Source organism: Panthera leo, chromosome A3, assembly GCF_018350215.1.
Source record: "Panthera leo isolate Ple1 chromosome A3, P.leo_Ple1_pat1.1, whole genome shotgun sequence".
NCBI classification, from domain to species: Eukaryota; Metazoa; Chordata; class Mammalia; order Carnivora; family Felidae; genus Panthera; species Panthera leo.
Genome location: NC_056681.1, coordinates 26075049 through 26081048, shown reverse-complemented (window position 1 = coordinate 26081048; position 6000 = coordinate 26075049). Strand labels below are relative to the sequence as shown.

At 52.0% G+C, this 6000-nt stretch overlaps 1 protein-coding gene across 3 annotated transcripts in view; it reads left to right on the top strand.

Annotated features, from left to right (window-relative positions):
- Positions 1 to 696: 696 nt before the first annotated feature.
- The window catches only part of DNMT3B (DNA methyltransferase 3 beta), a 42001-nt gene continuing 36697 nt past the window's right edge, over positions 697 to 6000 (top strand). Inside the window, exons 1-2 of one of the 3 annotated variants that reach the window (XM_042931261.1) lie at positions 697 to 771; positions 4691 to 4882. The gene's annotated coding sequence lies outside the window, so the exon portion shown is untranslated. The remainder of the gene's footprint in view (positions 772 to 4690; positions 4883 to 6000) is intronic. The other 2 variants (XM_042931262.1, XM_042931263.1) reach the window with 2 other exon arrangements.

Below are 6000 nucleotides of genomic sequence, written 5' to 3'. Positions count from 1 at the left end.
CAAGGCAGCGCCCTGGTAGCATTGGGGCTGAGGTGGGGGTAGAGGGAAGACTCAACTGCTGTGTGACTCCAGTGGGGGCGCTTCCCTCTCTGGGCCCTGCATCCAGACCGGCGCGTGCCAGCTTGGGGTGGGAGGGGGGGGGGGCGGGGAAGCAGGGTCCCCGGTGGAGCCCCGGAGTTGGGGGGATGCCTGCGAGCTCCCCATCAGGGCCGGTTCGAGGGGTGGGTAATTTAACAGGCCGGGGGTAAGGTGGGGGGGAACAGGAGGCGGTGCCTGTGGAGGAGGGGCGGAGGGGAGGCTCCGGAGTGATTTCAAATTTCCCTCGTCCCCACCCCCGGCTCCCCCCGCTCGCGCCCGGGGCCCGCTCTGAGTGGCTGCGGCGGGGGCGCCCCCGGGCGGGGGCGGGGCGAGCGCCGGGCCAGGGTTACAAGGGGCCTCGGCACCGCCCCCTCCCCACCCACTCCAGCTGCCTGGTCCGGCCTGCGCTGCCTCCGCGCCGCAGCCGCCCCCCAGCCCCGCGGACCCGGCCCGCGTGGACGCCCCTAGCGCCCCCCGACGGACGCCACCGGCCCACTGGCAGGCCGGCGAGCGGGCGGCCGCCGCGCCCGGCCGGCAGCGCGGGGGTTAAGTGGCCCAAGTAAACGTAGCTCGGTGATCGGCGCCGGAGATTCGCGAGCCGAGCGCCCTGCGCGGCCGCCCGCCGGCCTCCCGCCAGCCTGTCCCGACCCGCGGTTCGACCGCGGAGCGGCGCCCGAGCCAGGCTCTCGGCAGGTGAGCGCCCCGTGGTCCGGGGGAGGCTCGCCAGTCCGGGGGCTCCGGGGGCTGGGGTGGGGGGAGGGAAGAGACAACAGAGGGGTCCCGGGACTGGCAGGAGGGACCCTCTCTCCGGGACGTCCGGGGGAGCGGCTCCCATCCGTTTAGAGACCCGGCTTGGTAGGGGAGGAGAGGACCACTGGACCACCTGGAACAAGAAGGAAAAATAGGGCGGGGGGTGCTATGTCTTGCAGGGATAATCTTGCTGTAGTCCCAAGACCCCGGGGAGAGAGGTTTGTCTTCAGGGAGGGAAGATGGGGTGGCCTTCCTGGGGTCTAGACTGGAAGGGAGGACGTGTTCCTCCGGAGAAAAGTGGAGCAAGAAGAGGTCTTGGTCATCAGGAGGGGGAGTCCTTACCTGGCCTCGGCTTCAGAGGGAGCCTCATTAGGGGTGGGGGAAAGAGGAGAGAGTTCAGCCAGGAAGGTGGGCGTCCGTCCCTTAAGACTTGGACTAGAGGGTTTCGGGCGAAACCCGTTTAACCCCCTCGCAGGGATGGAAGAAAAGTAATGGGTGTGGGTGCGGGCGAGCAGGTGGGCCAGGGTGTGCACCAGGGGGGTGGCCTCCCGAGGTCCTCTCTAGATGAGCCACCGGGGCGAGGCACAGCGGGACTGCCGGGACGTCCTCGGGAGGGGCTGCCCTCTCCCCTTTGCACACCTGGCCGGGGAGGAGCCCGGCTGGGGCGGCGCCACCCTGCCCCGGCCACGCTGCCTGCCCTGGGGGCTCACTTTCCATTTTTCCCCTCTTCCGGGATGAAGCCGGTCCCACTTCCCAAACTCCGCAAACCGAGGTCTCAAAACCTTTAGCACCTCCCGGATACCGGCTTCCCTGCTAGTGTGATTGTTCGACGAGGGAGAGTAGGTGTTGAGTCCCACTTGGTAGGAGAGAAAGTGGAAACCAGGAAAGACTGCGGGGTGGACTTACCAAGTTAGCAACAGGGAGCCGCTCTTGGGCTCGGGCTTTCCTGCTGGATTTACTCACCTGTGGCAAAGAAGGGCAGCCCTTCTGGGCCCAGCCCCAGGCCTGTGCCTCCAGTCTGCCCTTTCCCCTTATCCTCTGGCCTGAGAGACTGGGCTCCTGTGTTTCCCCATCTCCCCACTTCCCTCGCGCCTCCCCCCTCCCCAACGCCCCCCCTCCCCACGCCCTACCCCCGCCCCCAGCTGAGAGAGTGCATGCATTAATGAGAATTACGGACAGTGAATTTGGACCGTTTCCTGATTTCTGGATGCTGTGGGTTTAGACTGGCGGAAATTTTCCCGAGGAGGGGTAACCCTTCTGCTGCTCTCAGGTGGAGGTCTCAGGACACCGACCTACCCCTGCCCTCCTCCCCAACACCTGCTCTGGCTTCTTGCGCCCCCACCATTGGATTCCAAGACTGCCTCTATTTTTCCAGGGTTGAATTGATGATACCTATTTTATAGGGCTGGTATACAGTAGTTACTCAATAAAAGTCTGCCACTGTTGGCATCCTTAGCTAGCATGTGGGGTAAGCTGGCTGCCCTCTTTAGCGGCACACGAAAGTCTTTGGCATGCATTTAAATCTGTCCCAGCAACTCCATTTCCCTCTGTGCCTTAGTTATTACATCTGTGAAATAGGAACAGTGTTACTAATAACCCTAGGTTGTGTAAGAATGAAACCAGTTTTATGCATGATTTGACATTTAACCCTCTGTGTTCCTTAGATGTCTGATGGGTGTCAATAGCTCCTTCCACACTGGGCTTGGGGAAAGGGCTCGATGGGATAGTGCTTGGCATAGCGGGTGATGAATGTTGACATCTGAAATAGTTAACCAATAGCCCCTCTTCGTAGGGCAGCCACTAATGAGAAATGGGGATGAAGGGAGGGACCTCTGCTGGCCCTACCTATCCTGTATTCCACCAAGGTACCCTATTCCTTTCAGTTAGGAAAGCTTTTCCAAATCCTTCCAAAGCTTTTCCAACTCCTGTTGGGAGTTGGCAGGAAGGAACGCCTTTGTTACTTTTTGAAAGGAGCCAGGGTTTTTGACGGGTTGGGGCCGCTTTTACCATCCGTCCCCCAAAAGTTTGAGGCCTACCTTGGAGGCATAATTGCAGAGCTAAGAGAGATCCTTTACCTTTCCTCCTTGGGGTAAAGAGGGCCAAGACAAAGGGGTTGGGCCTGGCTGCATCATGCGCCTAAAGCATAGGCATTACCTGCCCCTCCTTCAAACCCTAGGAGGGGAGGAGAGTATCTGGGAGCTGCAGGGGGTGAAAGGGAGGAGCAAGGGAGGTAGGGCTGGGGGAAGTACCTTGCCTTCCTTTCCTTCCTTCAGCCACGTGGGGCCTGCGACCCAACGGTGCCTGTCACCCCTCATTGCAGCCCCAGGGACCCGTTTCCGATTTGGGAAAGTTTTTCCTGGAAAACTTACCTTGTGATTCCTTTGTCTCAGACCAGCTCTCATGCAAGCCATCTTGCTCAGACACCTTTTCCAATTTCATCTGAGGTGGTGCATTTTATTATTTTATTTTATTTTATTTTATTTTATTTTATTTTATTTTATTTTATTTTATTTTTATGGTTTTAATTTTATTTTTGAGAGAAAGTGAGAGCTGGGGAGGGGCAGAAATAGGGAGACAGAAGATCCAAAGCAGGCTCTGCACTGTTAATGTAGAGCCCAATGCAGGGCCTCGAACCCATCAACTTTGAGATCATGACCTGAGCCCAAGTGGGACGCTTAACTGACTGAGCCACCCTGGGCTAGTCCATTTTAAATCTCTAACTCCTCCTGGGTCCTATATCATGACAAATGCCCCCCACCTTCCTCCAGCACTTGATAGGTACAGGGCCTCAGCTCTGGCCCGTTCTTGTGAGTTATTTTTTAATTGTGAATTCAGGTTGCGGGATCAGAGAAGTGCAGAATTCCTCATTGCATTTTCAGACCATTCTTATCTTTGCAAAGTGAGGGGCTGATTTGTCTAACTTTTTGTGGGGGCTGATCTCATCAGATCCCTTTTGTAGCTGATGGGACCAGGGGTTATGGGCACTGACCCCTCTGCCTCCATGCACTGGAAAATCCATGTATAACTTGACTCCTCCAAAACTTAATCGCCTACTGTTGATGGGAAACCTTACTGAGAACATAAACAGTCTATTGACACATACTTTGTATGTTACATGTATTGTATAATTTATTCTTCCAATAATACCTAACTTAAGTTTTTTCAGGTGGCTCAGTTGCTTAAGTGTTAGACTTCGGCTCAGGTCACCATCTGCTGTGGCACAGAGCCTGCTCTGGATCCTCTGTCCCCCCCTCTGCCCCTCCCCCACTGGTCCTTTCTGTCTCTTAAAATAAATAAATGTAAAAAATTTAATTTTTTCCCTAGTATTGCTAGGTTATGCAGTTAAATCTTTTTTTTTTTCAAATTGTTGTACATTTCCAAACTTTTTTTCAATATATTTCTTGAAAAAAATCAGCATATATGACACCTTTAGTTCAAGCCCACATTTTTCAGGGTCAACTGTATTGTAAAAAAGCCTGTCATCCATTGGGTCATATTATTAGTCTGAGGCAATAAAGGGGCCTGGGCATTAGAATCAAGTCTGGATTTATATACCTGTTCACTCCATTTATAAGTCACTGGCTTGAGCCTCAATTTCTCCATCTGTAAAATAGTCCAAGAATGGTTGGCTAATTGCAGGGGATGTTTAAGTCTGTTGAGTTGCTATAGCTTAAATTGAGTAAATGTTGCATGTTATGGGGGCCCCCGGATGGCTCAATTGGAAGAACATGCGGCTCTTAATCCCGGTTTGTGAGTTTAAGGCCCATGTTGGGTGTAGAGACTACTTAAAAAATAAACTTGAAAAAATGCATGTTATGTAGTAAACACTCAAATATTGGCAAGTGGTTATTCTTTACTCTAGGAGGGAAACACAGTCCCAGTTCGCACAGTCTCCTCAGTTTTCTTCCAGGGAATAAGCAAAGATTTAGGAGGACCTGTTTTGTGTAGGGAATGGAAGTACTTCAAAAAATGCTTCATACAAGTGAAAATCAAATTTACCATCTTCAGATGCCAAGAAGAAACTAGTCATCACCTGTACTTTCACAATGCCAAGGTAATCAACGTTTTGCTTTTATTTGGGGGCCTCCATTTCTATGTAGATAGGACCAGGAGGCCTTTCTAAGGGACCTGGATCCAAGGAGTACAGACTGGCAGGAAAGGTGGCTCAATTGGTGAAGGCCTTAGAGGGCACTGTGGTCACCGTTGGGGCTGGCCTTTGCAAGCAGATGGAGAATAGTTTTGGGGATCAGGGGGAGCAGAGTCTCTGGAATCTGCCACCATTGGCTTCTGTTTGTTTTTTTTTTTTTTTAATTTTGTGTTTATTATTAGCTTGCCCGATCAAAGTTGCCTGTCACTTCACCCACAGAGATTTCATTCATTAAAACTGTGGTCTGTGGGCTCTGCCCTAACTCAAACCCCTGTGTGCCCTCTACCTTCTCTCTGTCTGCTTTAGTTCTGTGACTCAGGGATCAAACTCCACTTTTCCAGAAAATTGTCTTTTTATAGCCTTTGAAATGTGTGAAGAGCGGTAGCCATAGAAAGACTACAGGAGATTTAGAAATGCACTTTCAAAAATGACCGAGAATTGATGGGTGGGAGAGTAAACAGTTGTCAGTGGATAAAGGTTCTTAACCAATACATTTCCTTTTGGGGGCAGGTGGATACTGAGCAGGTGTGGGATGGGAAGAGGCCCAAGGTGGCTGGGGGCTCCTAAGGTTGAGAGAATACATTTCTTGGATCATCACCTCCCTAGTTTTTTTCTCCTCTTATTCTATAACTCTTACGTCTCCTGGCCTGGTGGAATTTTCTTTGACCATTTGTTCTTATGTTCTGCTTTTTGGGAGATGGTCCTCAGCTTCCAACCCCTAATATTTTAACTTTTGTCTTTTGTTTTGAAGTGTTCTTGTCCCAGAAATTCCATGTGTAATGGAGTCCTCATCCATCTTTTATCTCCTTGAGAGTATTGTTTTCTGTTTAGTGCTCCTTCCAATATTTATTTCTGAGGGTTTTTTCTGTTTACTTTTTCTCTTCTTTTTTTTTAAAGGCTTTTTTTTTTAATGTTTATTATTTTTGAGAGAGAGGCAGAGACAGAGCAAGCAGGGGAGGGACAGAGAGAGGGAGACACAGAATCCAAAGTAGGCTCTAGGATCTGAGCTGTCAGCACAGAGCCCG